Here is a 22,266-nt window from a genome sequence, read left to right as displayed (position 1 = left end):
CTTGAGACAGAAGTAGCCGAGGACTGTCAGTTTGCATTCTCTGTGTTGGGTTGGTCACAGCAGAGTTCTTGCAGGACTTTGGGCATCCTATGTGTGAGTCAGGACAAGCCCCTGGAAGGTCTGGCTCTAGAAGCTTGAAGAGTGATGGGCGCAGGTTGAATCCTGTCTCTGTACAGGAGGCACAGTCCTGCCATGCACCATCCTGCCATGCATGCATTCACAGCACTGATTGTGGTATGCGTTTGCCAGGCTGACAAAGCTGAAAACATTTTAAAAAATGTCTGTGTAATGTCACCAGAATAACGGAATGAGCCACTTGGAAACCAGGCACAGATGCAGCGGAAGCCCGAGATATTAAAATCCTGCACGGTACCGTAGTTCCTTAGATCTGCCTGGGTAGGAGATGTTTTCAGAGACAGGGGGATGCTACAGAATATACAATTATAACAATTTGCTAACCAGCCCCAGACCTTAATTAGTACAGGATCCTCGTTTTCATTGTTGTATGTAAATTAAGATTCTCACAAAGGGATTGTTTATGAGGATGGCTCTGAGATAGAGACCTTCTGTCATTTTTCAAGGAAACTCTTTTAAGAAAATGAAACCATAAACACTTTGTGTAGAAGTGCTGAGAATTTTTTTCTTTGAAGAAATGAGCATCAGTAATTTCAAGTCTATTTTGCCTTTTTGTACTTCTCCAAGTAGCACCGTTCATGGACTGTGCACTAGAGTGTATTTGTGAGTTAGATAGCCACCAGATTGTTCCTCTTCCAACAAGATCTGAAATATCCTGGAACTTGGAAGATGCCTGACTAGAAGCTGGGACGTGGTCCACCCTCCCGGCACAGAGCCCCGTTGGTGACTTAATTTAGCTTTGGGGTTCACTTGCAGAAACCCTGCGCCTGCTCCACATTTGAAGCCTGACCCTGGGACTTGTTTGTGGGGCTATTACTATTCTGAGGGACTATGGTCAGAAATAGACCCTTTTCAGCCTTAAAAAGGAGCCCCATCTCTTTCTTCCTCCCAATGCCTTGAGTAAACCCCAAGGGCCCCCAAGAGCTTTTAGAGACCCTGACACATTTTCACTTGAAGTTTTGGGTAATGTTAAAGGTTGAGTGTTCTTTGTCTGAAATATTTGGGACCAGAAGCGTTTTGGAGTTGGGATTTTTTTTCCTTCAGATTTTGCAATATTTGCGTGTGCATACTGTGGTATCTTGGACGGGACTCGAGTTTAAACAGAGTCTAACACGAGTTCATCACTGTTTCATATGCATCTTCCACAAGTGGCCTGTAGCTCATCTTGGGCAGTATCTTTAGTGGGCCTCTCTTGCAACTGACCTGTCACATGAGACCGGGTGTGGAATTTTCCACTTGTGATGTCACATCAGCATGAAAAGTGTCAAATTTTAGAGCATCTTGGGTTTTGGGTTGTTGGACTCGAGATGCTCAACCTCTGCTTCATTTGGCTACAGTGGATTTTTTTTCTTTTTTTTTGACATGGGATCTTGCTGTGTTGCTGAGGATGGTCTTGAACTCGGGGCTAAAGCCATTCTCCTGCCTTGACCCCCTGAGTAGTTGGAACCACAGGTCTGCACCTTGGGAGCTGGCTCATATAATGGATTCTTTACCAGTGACATACGGAGCATGTTTGGGAAGGCCATAGCTTGTGGTGGGAGTGAGTGCAATGCTGTAAGGTCCCCAAGGTCCCCTTCAACCTCCTGGGAATCCCTGCCTTTCCCTGCACTCCTAGGAACCTAGAGAACAGCATTTCACAGACTTGAAGAAACACCTTTATTGATCCCCACCTCTGCTGTCCCGTGTGTGCCTCGATTCCATCCTGGACACGCCTTCTCACAGGACTTTGAGGACCATGCAGTTCTAGTTCAAGAAAAGCAAATCCCACCTCTTGTTCTATACCACTGACCTACACCCCCTGCTCTCCTTGGTTTTTAGGGTGAAGATCTCCGTCCTCAAATCCTCATGAACTGCCCCTGCCCATCTTTCTTGCCACCTCACTGGCCTCCTTACTCCCTGTATTCCTCTCTTCTTCATTCATACTCGAACTTACAGATCCTTGAAAGTGTCACTACTGGCCACAGGGCTTTTGCTCATACCTGGAAGTTCTCTCCTCCCCTTTCTCTTCTTGACGCCCCTCCCCACCCCACCATTTAAAGCTCTAGGAGAGGAAGAGTTCTGCCTGTTGTTTTGGTTCATCCTCTTAACTAGTACTGTGCCTGTCGTAGGTGGTGCGCAATGAATCTTTATTTTGAATGAATGACTGAACTTTGTCTATCTGATGGATGGAACTTTGATCCTTTTGGCTTGGTTTCTAGCATAATCCAGTGCCTGAAAATACTTCCCTGGCTCAGGTGTCTGTTCTGTGTGCTACACCTTGTGGCTTATCTTTTCCCTCCAGGGACATGGGACTGTTGGACATGGCACCTTCCCTGATTGCTTTCCTTCTTGACATACTGTTTCTGCTGGGCTCTTTCTAACACACAAATCCAGGTGTGTGTCTTGCTTTGTGTCTGAGGGGCTGCTGCGGATTGGGCGGTGCAGAGGCAGACTCCCTGTTGGGTTGGGGATGCCCCGCGGGGCTCTGAAGATTGGCTGCCTGTGGTCCTGTGATGCGCCCTTACTGAGCCGTCCTTCAGCTCCTTCCAGCTGCCTCTCTCTGAGGACACCTTCCCCTGGTATTCCATATCCCTGAAGACCCAGGCCCTCCCTCCTGAGCCCTTGATTCACACAATATAACTCTTGAAAGTGATTAAATGGCCCAGGAAGGGAATCCGTTTTGATCAGAAATTCTTAGGCTCACTGAAGGTCTGAGAAGTTTAGAGCTAGACTAAAGGAGGACTGAAAGGCAAGGCCATGTCCACCTCTCTGGTCCTTGAGTTCACCTTCCAAACCCTCCAGGCCAATGGGGAGGAGCCTGCCTGCCGGCCTGTGGCCTGTTCTGGGTCTTCATATCAAGTTTCTACTGCCCAATATGGCAGCCGCAGGATGGCAGTGTGTGTTTGATTCACAGTTTGCAAAACCAGACCTCTTTCCTGAGAGGTTCTAGCCCTGCTTCACGTGCACAGCAGCCCAGCGGGGCTGGAGGCCACCATAGTGGACAGCACAGATGAAGAAGAGACCCAGAACAGGGCCACCATTATAGCAAGCGCTATCTGGCTACCCTCCTCTGTGGCTCCAGAAGTGAATGGGATCTTTGTGAACTGAGCTGGGCCTGGAGGGGGACACACACAGCCGGGCCCAGTGCCGGGTGGATACTCTGCCTTGTGTTGAGTTGACATTTTGCTTGATGAGATCTCTCTTCCCATCTTCCCAAGTTGGCATCTCTTGCCCAGGTCCTGAGCAACTGCCTTTTGCCAGACCCAAGCACTGAGGTTCCTTAGGGGGTAAATAGAGAGCCAGCTTCCCTCTCTTGGCCTCCTTTCCTGCTTTGGGTATGTTTCCTGTCCCTGAACCCAGGGGCCTAGGCCTGCTTCCTGTCTCTGCACCCCAGTGTCCAGCCCTTGCATCTCTTGACTGTGGGGCGGTCACTTCATAGTAGCTGCTGAGTACATGCCTTTTTCAATGAAGGGTGTCTTCCTACAATTAAAATTAATTTTAAGGGAAAAATGTTTTGTTGGATTATTCCTTTACCAATCACAATAAAATCAGTGTAGATCTCCTTGAAACAAGTCAAACCACTCAGAGAAAAAGTGAAGACCCCTCTTTTGGCAGGTGACCATTGTTAACGGTGGTGTGCTTATATCTGGACTTCCCTCCCCATGTATAGATAAACCTGTTCAGACCCTAGGAGGCTGAACCTGAACCCCCCACTCCATGTCCCCCAGTTCTGCTTCTCTGGCTTTCACTTTTCCTCATTGCCCTCTTGGCTGTATCTTATCCCTGCCCTGTGAGCAGTTAACAGTGGAGTCTGCAGTACCACCTGAGGGGTAGCCATGGACAGTGGTCTGTGTGGAATGGGGGCTCTGCAGGGCCTGATTTGGTGACTTCACATCTGGTTTTTAAAATTTAGTTTCTACTTTTCTTTCTTTCTTGTTTTCTTTTGTGGTGCTGAGGATTGAACCCTGGGATCGTGCTAGGCTGGTGTTGTATCACTGAGCAACACCCCTAGCCCTACTTTCTGCCAATTTTTAAAAATCAAACCAATTAATTATTTATCTGTGGTACTGGGGGTCTAACCCAGGGGTGCCTGACTGCTGAGCCAGGTCCCCAATCCTTTTTGTCTCAATAAGTTGCTGAGAGTCTTGCCAAGATGCTGAGGCTGGCCTCCATCAGCCGCCTGAGTCTCTGGGATCACAGGCCTGTTCCACTGTGCCCTGCTGCCGATTTAAAAATTTTAGAATAGTGATGTCCAGCTGTTGGGACTTCTGTTGGCCACCTCTGCCCCAGGCCTTGCTGGGGTTCCCCTGGCCTTAGTGCCAGTGGTGGCTATCCTGGATTACTGGTTCCCTTGTTACCCTAGTGGGGCTCTCCTTCCTAACCAGCCTGACCTGGTTTGTCACCTCCTCTACCCCAGTGAGCCTAATTCCCTTTGTGGCACTTTAGTCTTTGGGGACCATCTTTCAAACCCATGGCTATTTTTGTGGGACCAGAAATAGTAGGCTGTGAAGAGTGAGGGACTGTGTGGTAGGGTAGGTGGGCATCTGTGAAATCTGGACCAAGTCTGGGGCCACAGACGCTTCGCCAGGCTGAGGAGGCCCAGCAGAGGCTGAGGAGGCCGAGCAGAGGCAGGAAGAAGGTTGACTCCTCTCACTCCTGCCCTGGGGCTGGGATGGGGTGACAGGCTTGAAAGGCAGCTTTGGCCTTGTCCTGGCTGCAGGAGGCTTCACCGTGCAGGTGCAGAACTAAGAATCCCAGTGGCTGAGGACCTGGGGAGGTGTCCCCAAAGAGAGCTTCAGACTTAAAAGGCCCCTAAGACAAAGGGCAGAGAGGCGGGGGCCTCAGGTGCCTGCGATCTCCTGGCAGGGAGTGTGTTTTCCCCAGGGAAAGTCACTTCTCTTTTTTACTGCCCCTGATTCTCCAGAACAATAGCTCTCCCCAAGAGTGGGATGAGTGGGAAGTGGGGGACCAGGAAGCCTCCCAATTCCCCCACTTTGGTCTTCCAGTGGTGTGTCTGAGCACAGCCCTGACACATTTAGGGTATAAATCCTCACTTAATCCCTTTCTTTTAGGGGGAAATGGGCCCGAATGGCCCTGTGCCTGTGGAGAGGGGAATTTCCTGTTTTCAGGTCCCCTTTGGGCTGTTGACTCCACATTCCTGCTCTGCTGGATTTGCTGAAGACATTCCTGAATGCTGGGGAAGACAACCTGGAGTGTCCAGGTGGCTGGCACCCCTCTGGTCCTAACCTCCTCATCCAGATGTGTTTTGGGGCACCTGACCAGGTTGTGTGCCCAGCTGTGGACTGCAGCAAAGGATAGACATGCCGAGATGAAAGCCACAGTCAGGAGGAGACACAGTCAGCCAGTGAACTGGCAAAGGAGGAGAATCACTTATTTTACTTATTTATTTTATTTTTGGTCCCAGAGATTGGACCTGTGGGTGTTGAACCACTGAGCCCCATCCCCAGCCCTTTGTGGTATTTTACTTAGAGACGGGGTCTCACTGAGTTGCTCTGGGCCTCGATAAATTGCTGAGACTGGCTTTGAATTTATAATCCTCCTGCCTCGGCCTTCTGAGCACCTGGCAGAAATTGACTTGATAGTCCTCAGTGAGGGATGGCGACCCAGGGAATACGCCACAACTTTTGGATACTGCGATGAGGAGGCTGAGTCCAGGGTGTTCAAGGAAGACCTCTCTGGGGAGCTGATATTTGAGCCCAAAGCCGAAGTTGCCAAGGAGGCTGCCGAGGAGCTGGAAGCAGGAATGTCTGCAAAGCAAACCTCTGTGACTTTGGAAAAGGACAGGCCAGGCCCTCAGAGAAGCCAGGCTTCCTCCATGGCCAGTAAGCATGCCCTCCCTGATTCCTGTGCTCACTTTAGGTCACAGTGCCCAAGTTGCCAGGGAAGTGACCCTCTTATCCCACTGCCTTGTTTTCCCTTTCACCCCATCTCCTGGTTCTAGGTGGGAAACTCCCATCAAGGAGGGCGTCCTGGAGGAGCCACCAGGGCCGTGGAGGAGGCCGCTGTCCTCTGACCTGGCAGGCCCAGGCAGGCAGGTGCCGTGTTCCCCATGGGTTCCTGTAGCTCTGAGGCCACATCTGTCCAAGGGCTGTGGGGACTCACATGCTCCTCGGGGCTTGAGGTTCTTTGCTCTAAGGACAGTTTCACTCCCTGCCCCTATCCTTTTCCCTAATTCCTGCTCTCTGCCAGGAGGAAATTCCAGGCCTTTTTTTTTTTTTTTTTTTTTTTTTTTTTTTTAGTAGTTGCTCCTAGCGGAGGCCCCAAGATTCCTGCAGTGGGAGGCTGCTTGGGTCCATGCTCCTGGGCAGCTGCTTTGGAAGTGACCAGCCCTGCTCCACCTTCCTGCTTCTGGGAGGGCAGCTGCGGGTGGTCCTGTTTGAGGCGGGCTGTGCGAGGCTGTGGTCACTGAGAGCTGTCTGAGCCTTGCCATGGCCTCCTCTGACCTCTTCTGCTGCTGTTATCTGGGAATCCTGCATTTTTATAGTCTGATTGAAATGCAGAAATCCATCCTGGCTCATTCTGCATTCCACATGGACTGGTGTATTTGATAACTGTGAACTGTTTGTGGGGTTGATTTAACATGCTTTTTGGAGAAGGCATGCTCTGCTTTAGGGTCAGGGTGGTGGTGGGGAGGAGGAGGAAGAGGAGGAAGAGAAGGAGCAATGATTGAAATAGTTCCTTGATTGTGCTCACTTTGTGCCCAGTCTTCTCCTGAAAGCTAAGCAAAATCATCTCATCTCCTCCTTTGGTGACTCTGCCACTTATCTCCATCTTACAGAACAGCCCAGAGAGGCTGAGTCGCTTCCTCACGGTCACACTGCTGAGGAGAGCAGAACTATGTTCTGGAGGCTGTTAGTGCCAGAGAGCAGTTTCCTGACTGCCTGTCTTTGTCATCTACGACCTGGTGCCTCTACTCTGTAGGATGACCAGTTGTTCCAATTTACCCAGGGTACCCAGCTGCAGTGGTGGACATGCATGTCCCACTTATCTTGCATGCAGGATGTTAACACCCACAGAAACAGGAGACCTGGGCCTTGGCACTTCAGCCCTTCCCCTGGTGGGAGGCGATGATTCCCTGTAATATGTGTCATTTCTGAGACCCAGGAGAGCATCCAGTGCTGAGTTAGGCCCTGGGTGTGGGTGGGGATGAGGTGCCTGGTGTGGCCTGTCTGGGAGACCTCAGTGGAGACAGGGAAGGGAGGGGAGGTGACCCTGGAGCCCCCAGCCTCTTTTGTAGCACCTGGTAGGTTCTGATGCCACCGTTGGAAGATTCGAAGGTGAATGTGCTCCTGGGCGACTGTCGTTGGAGAGAATGGTGTGCCACCTTTGCCTAGTTCCTGCAACTCCTTGTGGGACCTTCCCTGTCCCCACAGCTGTTAGGGAAATAAACAAAAACAAAAGCAAAATCAGAGCCACCTGTTCAACCCTGCGCCCTAACTTAGGAAGTCCTCGTGCTTGGAGCCAAGGATGAGGCCCTGCTGGGGCAAGGTCCTGTGGTGCCAGGGTTGGCAGCGTGGGCCTCAGAGCCAGCACAACTGCCTGGGTTCAATTCCCAGCCTGCCATTCAGCAGCTTTGCCACCTTGGACAAGTGACCTGGAGGGAACATCAGGGAAGCATTTTAAATGGTGCCTTGTACTTATTGCATGTGACAAAGCACAGTCTTGGCTGTTACTACCTGCAGCTCAGGGAGGCTCCGAGGCCAGGCCTGCTTGGAAGATGGATTCTCTCAAGTCCCGGCGTGGCTGGGCAGGGGTGAGCAGGTTTATTTCTGGTGGCTCCCAGTTAGGTCTGGGGAGGATCTCATCACATGCTGGCTCTTGGTACCCAGGAGACTTCCCGTATTTTGAAGATCTCAGGGAAGTGTCACCAGCCGGGAAACTTGTGCTGCTTCCTGTTGCAAGCCAAGCTGTTTCCCAGAGTCATTACCCTGCCCCTCCCCGGCTCGGTTCACCAGGATGATCCCTCACAGGCCAGACCTACACGGAGGGCGGGTGGGGGCCCAGGGTTGCTGGTGGGCCAGTCCCATAGAGTCACCAGTCTCCCTAACCCAGAGAAAGTGGCCAGAAAAACCCAGACCAAAACAGAACCAAAAAACCCTTCAGATCAAAGGTGAACCCTTCCCCACATCGCAGTCCAAGTGGCTGTTTGTCATCCTTCCAAGTTTGTGGATGAAATGTGCTTAGCAATACGGCCTAGTCAGAATTAAATCATTAAAGGAGAAAAAAAATGAATCAGCCTTTTGGAAAAGCTCCCTGTGGTGGCTTCATTATCATGACGACAGCCAGATTTCTACCACCATCTTGTCACCACCAGAGGTCTGACGCCAAGGGCTTGTGTCAGAGCTGACCGCCATCTCCGACTTCTGAAGGGTGGGGGGTCCGGCGGACGTTTCCTGAAGTTTCTTCCTCGGAGCCTTCACATAAGGCCCTGCTCTTGCCAGATGTGTCTGCTGATTGGAGGCTATTAAATTTCTGTCCCTTGGATATAGTCACTCAACTCTCTCATTAACTCTGGGGGGAATTGGGGCCTTTGTAACCTCAGACAATTGTTTTTTTTAAATTATTTATTTATGTTTTAAAAACTATGTTTAGTTGTTCATGAATACAATACCTTTATTTTGTTGGTTTAGTTTTATGTGGTGCTGGGGATCGAACCCAGGGCCTCGCATATGCTAGGCAAGCACTCTAAACACTTGAGCTACAACCCTAGCCCACAATTGGGGTTTATATGTTCTGCTGAGACTGGAAAGTTTGGAATACTCTTCAGTGTGGTGACCCTGGGCCAGACCCGTCCTTCCACAGTTCAGGACCCCAGTTTCCTCTTGGTGTCCTGGTGGACTTGGGCAAATCTGCGTTGGGCGCTCTAAATGGTTGAAGGGAATATTAATTTCTGGTGTTGTTCTGAATCTTTCCCATGTAATTAAAGGATTTTTGAAGTCCCAGAGGGACTTTGAGATCTTCTGGCCCTGTGGTCTTGATCTCTAGGACACCTCTGAGAAGCCTGAGTAGGCTGTGGTCGCTCGGCCCAGGGAGTTGTGTCTGTGTGCAGGACATGCCTTGTGTTGGTAGTGGACTCCAGGGAAGAGCTTCTACTTGGGTCCCTTTCTTTCTTCCTTTCCCACTTTATAGATCAGGCGCAGAGGCCCTGAGAGGGAAAGACACTTCCTAGGGTTCTTTTTGATGTAGCCTCATTTTCGGGCCTGGTCACCTTGCCTGGCTCTGTTTGTGGAGCCCCAGACCAGCCCCCGCAGGGTGATGGGAGGTGGAGGAGATGCCTCCCCAGGCCTGAGACCTCACAGTCCCCTCAGACACACACCACCCAGAGCATCTCAAAGTGGGAGCACCTTAGTCCTGGAAGGCCGTTGAAGAGAATGGCTGGGCCCTGCCCCAGTGTTTCTAATCCTGTAGATCCAGAGCAGGGCCCCAAAATTGTCATTTCTAGTGTATTCTCAGGTGCTGCTGCTGCTACTGCTGCTGGTTTCCATCACCCCAGGGGACCTCAGTGACAGAAATAACAGGGTGCCAGGGGGAGCTGGCACTGCTCCGGCCCCAGCAGCCATCTGAGCACTGGCTGGGCTGGTCTGATCACCAGACCCTTTGTATCTGGGGACTGATGGAAATGAGTGGCAGAGTGGTGAGGTGGTCCTTGCAGTGAGGATGAGCCTTCCCTTCCAAAATTCTCTTGAGAAACACTGAAAACCTTCACTCCCTCTCCCACTGGTGAGCTTTTCTTCTCTCACAATACACTTGAAAACACACCAACCAAAGCCTTTGCCTGATTGCTCTCTATGTATGTGTTTTGTGTGGCTGGGATGGAATCCAGGGGTGTTTTGCACTGAGCTATACCCCAGCCCTTTTTAATCTTTTTATTTGTTTATTTTATTTTATTTTATTTTATTTGGTTCCGGGGATTGAATTTGGGGGGGGGGCACTTGACCACTGAGCCACATACTCAGCCCTGTTTTATTTAGAGACAGGGTCTCACTGAGTTGCTTAGTGCCTCACCTCACTATTGCTGAGGCTGGCTTTGAACTCTCGATTCTCCTGTCTCAGCCCCCTGAGCCGCTAGGATTATAAGCGTATGCAACCCGTCCTGGCTCCTATTTATTTTTTGAGACAAGATCTTGCAAAGTTTGGAGGCTAACATTGAACTTGTGATCCTCCTGCCTCAGCCTCCTGAGTCAATGGGATAACAGGTGTGCGCCACCACTCCTGGCTCAAAACACCTTCCTTAAACATTTATACTCTGACACTTGAGCAGACTATGGGGGTGTACTAGAGTCATGTAGCGCAAATCCCAAGCGCCTTCTGTGGTTCTCAATCCAGTCCCAACTTTATCCACCTGGGATGTTTTTATACTGAATTGGGCCTCCTCCTTCATTCATCAGAGACTTTGGTGTGCACCTGCTGCTTTCTTTCTTTCTTTTATTAAATGTGTAACTGAACTTTATAAATAATTTTAATCTCCCTTATTTTGATAAAGTCATTCAGGCACATAGTGAATACAATACACAGAGGTATCCAGTGAAAAATAATCTCTCTCCACTCCCTGCAGGTCTCCTTCCAAGGCGGCCACCTGTCCCCATGTAGAGCCCTGCTGTGCTTTTGTGTTCATGTGGGAGTCTTTTGAGGATGCACAAGCACCGATGTACAGTCACATCCTTACAGGTCCCTTAATGTGCTGGATACCTGTTGCTTTTACAATGTGGCACCAAAGCTTGGCAATTTCAGTTCACGGGGAGGTGCCCTTTGGATCCTTCCTGTTTTGCAGTCCTAGGGAACATGCCAGGGCCTCCCACATCCCGGCCCTTTTTAATTTTTTCTTGGAGACAGGGTCTCACTAAGTTGCGGAGGCTGGTCTTGAACTTGCCATGCTCCTGCCTCAGCCTCCTGAGTCACTGGGGATGACAGGTGTGGGTCATGGCACCTGGCTGCCTGTTTTTCTAAAGGGCTGGAGCATTCCATTGTGTCTGAAGACTGGCTCTTCGTGGACACATAAGTTGTCCAGTTCTGGGCACAACACACGGTGGCTGAGTAGGATCCTCTTGTTCCTGCTCTGCTCCAGGAGAGGTCTGTGGAGCCAGGCAGTGTGGAGAAAGTGAGTTTTCCCATCAAACAGTGGATCGGACCCTTCTGGGAAAGCCGTTTTCCCTGGGGGATGGTCCCTATTTTGGGAGCCTATCCCGGGTTCTGTCTTTTAGCTTTCTCACTAGCTGACTCCTGTGCCTTGGGAGCAACCCTTTGGGCTTTCTGGGCCTCCACTTGGTGTCTGTGGGATGCTCCCCCAGACCCTGGGCTCTTCACCCTCAAGACACCTGTGGTTAGCATTGAATTTCCTCTGCCAAACATTGGTTCAGAACTTTCTGGAAGCCTGGTGGTGAGGCAGGAGTGTCCACTCATTGTCAGGCCTTGTGCACTTGCTAGAGGCTGCCTGCCCTCCAAAACCAAAGGGAGCCACTTGGAGGCCTTGCATTCATTGGTGTTGGACCCTGAAAGCGGGAGAAGTGGTGCAGGGTGGTGTGTGTGCTGAGACTTGCCCAGTGGTGAACTGCAGGAGGAACATCTTTGGGGATCGTCATCTTCCTGTATCTCACATCCCATCAGCCCCAGTGCATGGGGTGCATTCTCCACTCTCCTGTGTCTGTAGATTTTGCTCTTCAGGATGCCAGCTGTCCCAAGCTGTGCCACTATTGTCCATAACCCAGGAGGCCACCTTGGGGCATGGGATGGACTCTCATCCTTGCAGGTGAAGACTGAATGAATGGTGGTTGAAGGATTCTGACTGGGAGGGAGGCTGGAAATGAGAGGGGTCTGGTAAGAGGGGGGCTGGTACTTTTCAGGTGAGAATCAATAAGAATGTAATTTGTATTGATTTCTTGGGAGGAAGGTCTCAGAGTGCCCATTGCTGACAGCCGGGAGAACTTTCCGGTGGGCAGGGTCATTATTTTTACCCATTCTGTTTTGTCAGCTGTGAGCATACACAGGAGCGCTCCTTTTCTGCACAGAGCAAGGTGCTGTCGTTGCCCTGGTGTGTGGCCTTGGTGACCTGCCTTTCATCGTTTCCTGGTTGGCCATCGTTATGGATGTGGAAAAGAAGTTCTCGGGCATGCAAACAGTAGCAGGTGCCTATGTGACGCCTCCTAGGAGCTTGGTTGTGGCCTTGTCAACAGGGACACAGTCCGGAATGGTGATGAGTGTGCAAGGTGGAGGCTCATTCTCACCCCAACGTAAGATTGTTGCTCAACTTTATCTGGTGTCATCACAGCCTGTGGGCCCTGAACTTTTTTTGTTTTGGCAACCAACCAAGATTTCATAAAAATGTCACATAGGAGTAGAGTGTGGTGATTCATGCCTGTAATCCCAGCTCATTGGGAGGCTGAGGCAGGAGGATCACAAAGTCAAGGTCAGCCTGGGAAGACCCTGTCTCAAGATAAAATTTTAAAAAGGGGATGGGGATGTAGCTCAATGGCAGAGTGCTCCTGGGTTAAATCCATAGTACCCCCTCCAAAAAAAAAGTCATGCACATCTTTGACCTTGGACAATAAAAAGGGGGGCAAGTATATTCTAGGAGGAGGAGTATACTTGCAAATGACCTTGAGTTTGGGGAAAAATGTACCACATCACATTCACCCTCCTGTGGGACCCTGGCTACCCTGGTGCTTTAAAATGTGTAGTCCTGTGTGTCTCTTTCAGATCCTGACTCTGCAGACAGAACAGACCAGAAAAGAAAGTTCCCCCAGCCCTCCACATTCTTCCAATGGCCACTCGCTGCAGGACACCTCTACAAGCCCCATTAAAAAGAAAAAGAAGCTCGGTTTACTGAGCAGCAACTGCAAGGAGCAGGTAATGCTGGGGCTGGGTGCAGCATGGCAGCAGGCCACCAGCGGGCAGCAGTGCTCTGTTCCTCAGAGCCGGGCTTGGCATCTGTTTAGCAGGCTGCCCTGGCACTGCTTATTATTTGCATGTGTAGAAAGGCAGCTCAGAGGTGCCTGTGTGAGGTTTCCAGCGGGTTCTCAGATCTGCTTGGGGACAGAGCAGTAACCCACAGGAGATGAGGATATTGTTCTTGAGGGGCTGGGGCTTCTCCTTGGCTTCATGTTTCTGTACTCTTAGGACTGGTTTTCCCGGTGGCCTGAGGATTTCCCCTGATGACCAGTGCTGGGCGACACAGCTCCCTGGTGGTCTCATTTTCTCATCTGTAAAATGAAGGGTGTGGGCCCCTGATAGAGGTATAGCCCAAGGGTCACCTTCCCTTCTCCTGAGCACAGGCTCCCCGTACCCTTGGCTGACAGGATTGTCAGAGGCTCGAGAAAACCTCTTCACTATCCTGGGTCTCATCTAGGGAACCTTCTGGCTTTAAAATTCTCTGGTGCAGCTTAGACATTCCAAATAGGGAACGTGAGAGCACTGTGGACTCACTGGTGGAAATGTTCACCCCTGTGTGGACTGCAAGGTCAGGGGGCCTTGAGTGGTTCTTGAGCAGCGGTTCCTGGTGACCAGCTCATCTGTTCTGTGCATTATCGGGCACTGGAGTGGGACCTGGAAATGGAAGGTTGAATTACATGAGATTGTTGCCTTCATGGGAAGAGCCTTAGCCACATTAAGTGCCCGAGCCTGGGAGAGGCATGTGTCCAGAACAAATCTATTTTCATTCTCAAAATTATAGAGTGAACTGCCAGCTCTGCCCTTGGCCCTGTGACTGTAGGCATGTGGACCTCCGTGGGTCTGGTTTCCTTGTTCATGGAATTGGGCATCCTGGCGCTGCTGCTCAGGCTCTGGGGCTGTCATGGCAACTGACGGAGATAAAGGATAGGGAAAGAGCAGAAATGAAGAGCACAGCCGGGATTCATTGCCAGAGCATATTTGACATTCGACCTGGGAGGCAGGCTGTTTCTGTGGCAGTGTCCTAGACCCCAATGTCTGGTGTTGACCCAGTCACGTGTGGCTCATGAGCCCTCGAAATCAACCAATGTCAGGGAGAAACTTGGATTTTTTCATTCTGTTTAAAGTGACGTGGCTGCCTGTGGCTGGCAGCTGCCTCGTCAGTTAGGAATCCCATTGGAGGAGGAGCAACTGGGGGGTCCCACGTGTGTTATCAGGGGCACTTGGAAAAACTACTTGAGGAAATAAGAAGCATTGATGATGATACCAAAGCAGCATTTGCCCCATGTCACCTGCCGTTGCAAACGTTTATGTCAGTCTGAATGTTTTGCCAGGAAGGGCCATGTGCATCACCATTTTACAGTTGAAAACACAGAGATTGAATTGCTCCTTCTGTCCCAGAAGCTAGTGAGGACTTGCTGCAGTCACCCTGGAGCCACCTCAGAGCTATCAGAAAGAAAATGGTGGTCAGATAACCCTCAGCCCTTAATTAAACTACCAGTTTGGCTTCCTGAGCCAACACTCCCTTTCTAGTTCCCAGGGAGTCCTGAGAGCAGATGTCCTTCCTGACCAGAAGCTGTCCTTTCCTGTCTCCTCCCTCTGCCCATGCACACCCATGCACACCCATGCACACTCACTGTGGGAGTCCCTACTGTTCTCTAAGGATTTGCTCACAGTTCTTTCTCTGGAAGCCAATCCACTCTGGTATTTGCTGCTTTGCTCTTACCCTGTGTGAAGACCATTTCTGTGGCACAGAAACCTCTTGACCAACTGATGTGTCTGTAAGTTGGTGTCCCCTGCTTTGAACCAGAAGACTCAGATCCTGGCTCTACAGACAGAACAGCCTGAGTGAGGGTTCAGGGCTAAGTCGCCACAGGGTGGAAACTTGTGGATGCAAAGGCACTCGGCCATGGACACAGCAAGGCCAGCACTGGGGACACAGGGCTGAGCACACTTTCTGTCCTCTCCAGTATCCACAGATAGGGAGGTGCTCCTCTTGGACACAGGATTCTTCCAGTTCATGGCATCTGGGGGACTCACCGGGTGGCCACATCAGTGGCTTTCTCTTTGAGCTTTAGTTTATGTCCTAAAATAGGGTTTTGGACTAAAACATCCTAAGGTCCATTGCACGTTTGCATTTCTGATCCAAAACTCCAAGGCACAAAGGCCCAGAGACTTTTGTTAGCAAAGATGGAGTGACCTTCACTGAAACCAGAAGATGTCCCTGACCTTTGACCCTGTCATTCCTAACAGCATTTTTTTTAAATGCTGGCAGAGTAGGGCCAATATTCTTCATGTGCAATCTCTGTTTTCCTCATAGGGAACTTATAAGAAATGATACTAGATACCTACTTTCTTTAAATTTTTTTTAGAAGTACTTGGACACAATACCATTAATTGTCTTAGCTGTTTGATTGGCTGTGAGAAAGCACCATGGTCTGGGTGACCTACCAACAGCAGAAATTTCTGGAGGCTGGAAGTCCGAGATCAGGTGCCATCACAGTTGTGTTCTGTGATAGAGGTGTGATAGAGGGTGTCTTGTGGTAGAGGGTGAGGGCCTCTCTGGTATCCTCCTGGATAAGGCCCATTCATCGGTGCTCAGAGGCCCTGCCTTCTGGAAGATACCAACTTGGGACTTTTGAGGGAGACACAAAGATTTAGACTAGAGCACTTAGCAGAATCCAGCAACCTCAGGGCTGAGTAGAATCTGCCCTGCAGACACTTGGCTGAGCTAGTGTCGGGCTGAGCTAATGTCAGCCTGCAGCGTACTCCCCATCCCTCCCTATAGGGTCACAAGCAGTCAGCTCTACTCAACCCTTCCACCTCTCGTGGGGGGGGGTTAATAGTTTTCTGACTTTTGACTTATGTCCCTTTCTCCCCCCACCCCCTGGTTTTTTTCTGTGCTCCAGTGTTCTGAAAGAAAGCCATTCTGGCCTTGTAAAAAAAAGAAAACCATGCATTTCCATTTTTGATGGAGACCTGTTATTATAAAGAGCTGAGCCAAGTTTAAGTGCAGGCACTTTTTTTTCTCTTTTTCACATATTGGGAGTTAAGGACTTTTAGAGGGAAGCTTTCTGTTTTTCTGGTTTTTTTCTTTACTTTTTTCTTTCTTTGGTGGTACTTATCAGACCCAGGGCCTCCTGAAGGCTGAACATTTGCTCTGCTACTGAGCTGTATCCCCAGGGGGAATTTAAAAGAAAAATAAATTATTATTATATTTTTGGTATTGGGGATTGAATCCAGGGATGTTTAACTGAGCCACATCATCCCCAGCCATTTTTAATATTTTATTTAGAGACAGGGTCTCCATGAGTTTCTTAGGGCCTCGCTAAGTTGCTGAGGCTGGCTTTGAACTTGGGAATCCTCCTGGTGGAGCACACTTGGCCCCAGGGTGGGAATTTAAGAAGACCTTTAAAATACTTTATATTGGGCTGGGGAGGTAGCTCAGTGGTAGAGCTATTGCCTGCCATATAGGTGGGTTCCCTGGGTTCCCTCCCCACTACCAAGAACTTGTGTACGTTGTGCTCTTAACCGTGGGGATGACATTGGTGATGGTGGCACTGTGTTAATTCTATACATTCTATCCTCTCATTTGAACACAGCCCCATAATCCTGTGATGTTAGGTACCTCACCTTCATTTTACAGATGAGAAAAGTGAGGCCCAGAGGTGGGGAGACCCATCCCAGGTCATGCGGCTGTTTAGTGGTAGTTAAAATTTGTACCTACATAGGCCAAGGCCACCTGGTGACTCTGAGACACTAGTGTTCAATCTGTGGCCTTTTAAAATGGGAGGGAGAAAGACCCTCATAGTTATCCAATGACCTGCTAATGTTGTGGACAGTAGAGGAACCGCAGCTAGCTCGACTGTTTAGTAGATGTGAAATGCTGTGATTTTCTTGTGTTGTCATTGATGTACTTGTTCAAATTCCTGTTGAGAATGCACATTTGTTTTGAAACCAAACCTGTCTTTCTTGCCTACATTTCAGTCATAACTAAGACATGGTCCGTTTTACTATATGAAGCAGCCACTCACCACAGACCCTGTTGATGTTATACCGCAGAATGGACGGATTGATTTCTACTGCTGGGTTTGTCACTGGGAAGGCCAAGTCATTTGCTGTGAGCTCTGTCCCTGGGTTTATCACGCTAAGTGTCTGAGACTGACATCAGAACCAGAGGGGGACTGGTTTTGTTCTGAATGTGAGGTTAGTTCCCAACGAATGAATACATTACCTGCTTTGTTACCTCTCTCTTCTCTTCCTTTGACTTACAAAATTTATAATAATTTAGATAAGGGGAAAAATATATTTCTTGCCTCCCACCCGCTCTGTCCTAGCCACCCCCCTTTTGGTCCAGCATCTGCCCCTGGCTGTGGTCCTGCAGCTCTTGGAGAAATGATCACATGGAATATTGTCTGGGTTCTTCTTGAGTCTTTGAATCACTTTGACATCTGCTACTACCTTTCTTCTTCTGGAATGCACGTCTTACACGATAACTTTTGAACCGTTAACAGTTCACATGGTCTAAAACACTCTTGCACAGCTTCTCTTGGGTGTGCCCTGCTGCGTCATGAGGTCAGCAACTGCCGCCAACCTGGGATGCCCAGTTTGGGCCCTGTGTTCTGGGTGGTGGCTGTGCCATCTGAGTCTTTCTTTCATACAACAAATATTTCTAATGGAGATGGGATAGTGCTCAGAAAAGTAGGCACAGATCACTTTCCTTTTAACAGAAAAGGACAGAAGTGAAAATGAAGTTAGAAATAATGAGTTTGAAGAAGGGTGCAAATTGAAGACGGGGAGTAGGGAGTTCAGGAGCCGCAGGGCATTCCATTTTAAATGTCCAGGCCTGGAAGGCTCCTCTGAGATTTGAGAAGGAGCTGATGGAGGTGGGCCCTGCCGCTGTCTGGGGGAACCTTCCGGGCAGGGGTGCGGCCTGGGCAGAGCAGGGGGACAGTGAAGGCAGTGTAGACTTCATGGGTAGCCAAGAGCTGCTTGAAGCTAACCAGTCCCTGGACTTGCAGGGTTCTGAGGCAGCATCTGTTCTTGGCAACTCTGGACTAGGAGGCTCTTTCGAATGCTAAAAAAAAAGAGAATCATCTGAAAGTAATTTGGTGTAGAATGTCTCTTGGATCCCAAGGCAAATGGCCTCATATTGCACATGAAGACGCATCTGGGGAGCCCTGGAGGGGCTGCTCGGATGTTTTCTGTGGAAAAGAAAACAAGTCACAGATAGTGTCCCTGCAGCTACTTCTGTGCAGGGAAAGGAGGAAAATAGAAAATAGGTGAAAAGCAATCAGGCATCGAGTTGGTCTGGTGAAGACCCTGGGATGGCACTCTGCCTCCCAAATGGCTGGAAGGTGGCTGCTGGTTCCCTTGGTAACTCTTCCACGGAGATAGAGACGGGCTGGGTGTCGCCCACCCATGCCCACCTGTGTTTGGAGCCAGATCTTGTTCTGCTACACCTAGAGCGAGACCTGGACCCTCCACCAGTGTTCTTTGGTCCAAAGCGACTGTTCTCATTTGTTTCATCCCATTGCAGAACAGGTAGTGGTCCTCTAAGAGGAAGACACTTCTGGAATCTCTTTGTCTAGCAAAAGGATTTTATCCTCATTCTCCAACTGATTTACCCTGGCCTCAGGGTGAGCTTCCGTTCCTAAGTACCTATGCAACAAAGGATTCCTAAGGGCTTTGTGTAGCACTTCCAGGTGGTGCCAGCCAGGAGGTAGAAGCAGGGGATGAGGGAGTGAGGGACAGTTGGGCATGTAACCCGAGTGTTCTCCTTGGGTGGAGCCCACCAACAAAGTGCAATTCAAACAATCAGGACTTCTGCGTGCACGATCCACAGCCTGATTTTCTTCCAGGGTTGCCTGGTAAGGTAGGCTGCTGGCAAGACTAGCCCTTCAGGATCTGGTAGCCCAGGGATGAGATGCATGCATCACGAAGCCTCTCTAACTTCCTAGTGACTCTTGGATGGTCCTTCTCCTCAACAACCAACCAGACTCATCTGAGAGTTCTCAGAGAAGTGAAGACTGGAAACAGCCCAAATTACCCATGAAAACTTATCCACGCTCCTTTCACAGAGGCTGAGGAACATTGCATGACTTAGGAGCAGATGCTATTTTTGTTGTTGCTGGGACATGGGCCTTCTTAATCCCCAAGATATGATATCACAATCCCATTGCAGAATCCACTTTCCATCATTTCTCTCTCTCTCATCTTTGATGGGACTTTCCCATGTGAAATGACATCTCTTGCCTTTGTAGATAGACAGGTAGATTCTGCCCTTTGGAAATGTGCCCATTAATCCCAAGTGAGTTCACATCAGTACTGATGAACAATGGAGTCCTATTAATTTTTAGTCCACTCCCACCTCCATGTTCTTTGTGCAGGGAGCCCTGTCTCTTGCCATCAGACAGTGCTGGGCCACATTCCTGCACAATAGCTCTGAGTCTCAAGAGGCTCGAGATAAGCAGCTGATGAAAGTTCATCTTGGGAGGATATCCCTCCCCCGAATGCATCGCTGACCTTCCCATTCACATCCCCTTCTTGAGAACCAAGGTTGGGAAAAGGATGCTTTTCCAGATTCCTATCTCCCCCAACCTCCCCCAGATCCTGTCATCTGTCTGAGCTGGAGACACTTGCTTGTAAGGTAGTCAGTGGGCTGGTTGCTTTCTAATGTCTACCCACAGAATCAGTATATTTTGGTCTGGTAGATTGGAGTCCTTGCCAAGGGAAACAGCTATTCACATTTAGATGGGAATCTCTTTTTATATGTATGTTAAAAAAAAGAAAAGAAAAAGTAGAAGGAGAATAAACCCATGGCTCTGTGATTTTTTTTTTCTAACCAGATGTGTGTGCATGATTTTTGACTCGTAAAAGATTACAGTAGCAGAGTGCATTGAGACCCAGAGCAAAGCCATGACAATGCTCACCATTGAACAGCTCTCCTACCTGCTCAAGTTTGCCATTCAGAAAATGAAACAGCCAGGGGTAAGAAGATTGGTCCGCGTGTAAGCATAAATGAAGATAAGACTCCGTTTAGTTCTGTTAGCAGCTTTCCGCGTTGCTCGTTGTCTTTGCTTTTCAGATCCCTCTCCAGACTCTTTGGACTTGTCTTGTGTGTCCCCATTTTAAATCTGTCAAGTAAACATCAGGTACGGTGCCATTCAGTGAGTTCTCTGTAGAGAGCTCTCCGTGTCCCCAAGGAGATTAGTCAGGAAATAACGCGAGGTCCAATAATCAGTGGCGCCTTAAAGTCCTGATAGGTTGAGAAGTAGAACTCCAAAGCCCCTTGGCCCTGAGGGCTATGTGCTCCTTCCCTCAGCATGGATGGAATTCCACTTCAGGGAGAGGAGGTCATCCCTGTTTACTTATAACTGAGGTCTGGTGTAGAACCAGGAAGATTTCCCTAATGGGTGAGAATCTGGTTAGTTCCGTCAATTGTGAAATGAGTCCTGCTGAACAGCCTTTGCTACTTTTGGAAACTGTATGACAGCAAGGCTGCCAGGCTTGGCTGTGCCCTCACATGGCACCCTGCTGGGAGTGCCTGCCATACCCTAGGTGTGTCTGTTATTATTATGATAGTTTTCAGGAAAATTGCAGAGGAATATCTTCTGTCAAAAATAATATGATGACACAATGGACATATTATGACTCTGTCTCCCTCCAGATGAATCTAAAGAAGCTTAAGGATGGGTCCCTCCTTTATGATTTGCTCTCTAAGTCAAGTGCATATGCAGTAGCCGAGTATCTCACTGCTTTTAGTGACCACTGTGGTTTTGTTTTTTTAAACAAATAAAAGTTTTGCTTTGAGATATTCTGAAATTTGTTATGATGAAAAATTTAAGATGTGCCAATTAGATATTGAATTAGTTACCTATTTATCTCTTGAATTAAATCTCAATTGATGGAAGCAAAACTGTGTTAGTAGCTTTAGTTTAGTTAAAAAACCAAAAATCTTGGGCCAAGGAAGGAGCTTGCCTAGTATGTGTGAGGCCCTGGGTTCAATCCCTGGAACCATAAGAAAAGAAAAAATCTTTTAATTTTTTTTTTCCTGTGGAGTGATTGAACGTGATGACTATTTACAAAAAGACGGAGTATTTAGATTTGTCAACTCTGTCAAGTTTTAAACCAAAAGACACATAAAGAAAGCTTTTACTTTCTCACTCTGTTTGGTGTAAAGTTACCAATTTTGTTGAAATCTCCATTCTGGAACTCCAGGCCTGGCACACGCTAGGCAAGTGCCTTTCCCATGAGCCATACCCCTGATCTGGAGCATTTTTTAAATTTACAGTGGTCAAACTTTCATTCTGGATTGAAGTGAACACAGGTGATTGCAAAAGGAAATCTGTCCCGATTCTTTGCTTGGGTATAATTTGGTATTTAATTAAATCTTTGGATTTAAAAAGAAAAAAATTGCTAAGTAAATACCATCCAGCTATCTTGAGCTGAGTCAAGTTAGAGCTTAAGCAAATGGGTGAAGGTAAAGACTTTTTGCACACTTGTTGTATTGAATGCATTTTGACCTCTGAAAACAAGAACGAAATCTCACTGTCTAGATTTCCCATCGTATGAGAAACATCTGTTGGCACCCAAAAGACTTTGTCTGATGTGTCATCTTTAGGTGTGAACACATTTCCCTCTCAAGTCAGTTTTGGTGATGAGTCCCTCTAGGTGTGGCCTAGCTCTAAAGTGACCCTTGGTGTGTTGGGACTCTCAGCCTCACTGGAATGGAACAGAACCTGCTACTTGGATGTATGTTGATAGTAAAGCAAATAACAAAACCCCAACTAGTTCATCTGGGCCCAGGATTATCAACATCCAGGCAGCCTGGGATGGTGGCCAGTGGAGCTGCCTATGGCCTCCTTCCTGGCAGTTTTGGAGAGGTTCTCTTCAGCTTCTCGATCCCATGTTGGTTGGAGCATGGTCTTCCTGGCCTGCGCATGTGTACCTTTTCTCTTACAGACAGATGCATTCCAGAAGCCCGTTCTCTTGAAATAGTATCCCGACTACATAGAATATATTATCCACCCCATGGACCTTTGTACACTGGAAAATGCTGGCCTCTGTCTCAGAGCCTCCTGTGTTGGCCCCAGGTGTGGAGATGCCAAGGAAGCTCCTCACTTCTGAGTTAGATCAGTTTTATTTGGAGAGAAGAACTCTTGGTCCTCTCACTTCTTTTCCTCTGTGACATCCTTCCAGAGGATGAGGGTGTCCTGGGAGATGTGCTCCCTGCTATTCTGGGAGTGA

The 22,266-nt window shown here is 48.9% G+C and overlaps 1 protein-coding gene across 4 annotated transcripts in view; it reads left to right on the top strand.

Moving 5' to 3' along the window:
* Positions 1–22,266, top strand: part of LOC110597360 (MYND-type zinc finger-containing chromatin reader ZMYND8-like) — an 82,738-nt gene that overhangs the window by 10,490 nt on the left and 49,982 nt on the right. For 2 of the 4 annotated variants that reach the window (XM_078037283.1, XM_078037286.1), the window contains exons 3-6: positions 12,104–12,362; positions 12,829–12,978; positions 17,005–17,223; positions 19,866–20,007. The gene's annotated coding sequence lies outside the window, so the exon portion shown is untranslated. Of the gene's footprint in view, positions 1–12,103; positions 12,363–12,828; positions 12,979–17,004; positions 17,224–19,865; positions 20,008–21,981; positions 22,030–22,266 lie in introns of those variants that run through there. The other 2 variants (XR_013433850.1, XM_078037284.1) reach the window with 2 other exon arrangements.

Source organism: Ictidomys tridecemlineatus, unplaced genomic scaffold (genome assembly GCF_052094955.1).
Source record: "Ictidomys tridecemlineatus isolate mIctTri1 unplaced genomic scaffold, mIctTri1.hap1 Scaffold_70, whole genome shotgun sequence".
Classification (NCBI taxonomy): Eukaryota; Metazoa; Chordata; class Mammalia; order Rodentia; family Sciuridae; genus Ictidomys; species Ictidomys tridecemlineatus.
The sequence above is the reverse complement of the archived record's forward strand: the minus strand, read 5'-3'. Positions and strand labels throughout refer to the sequence as shown.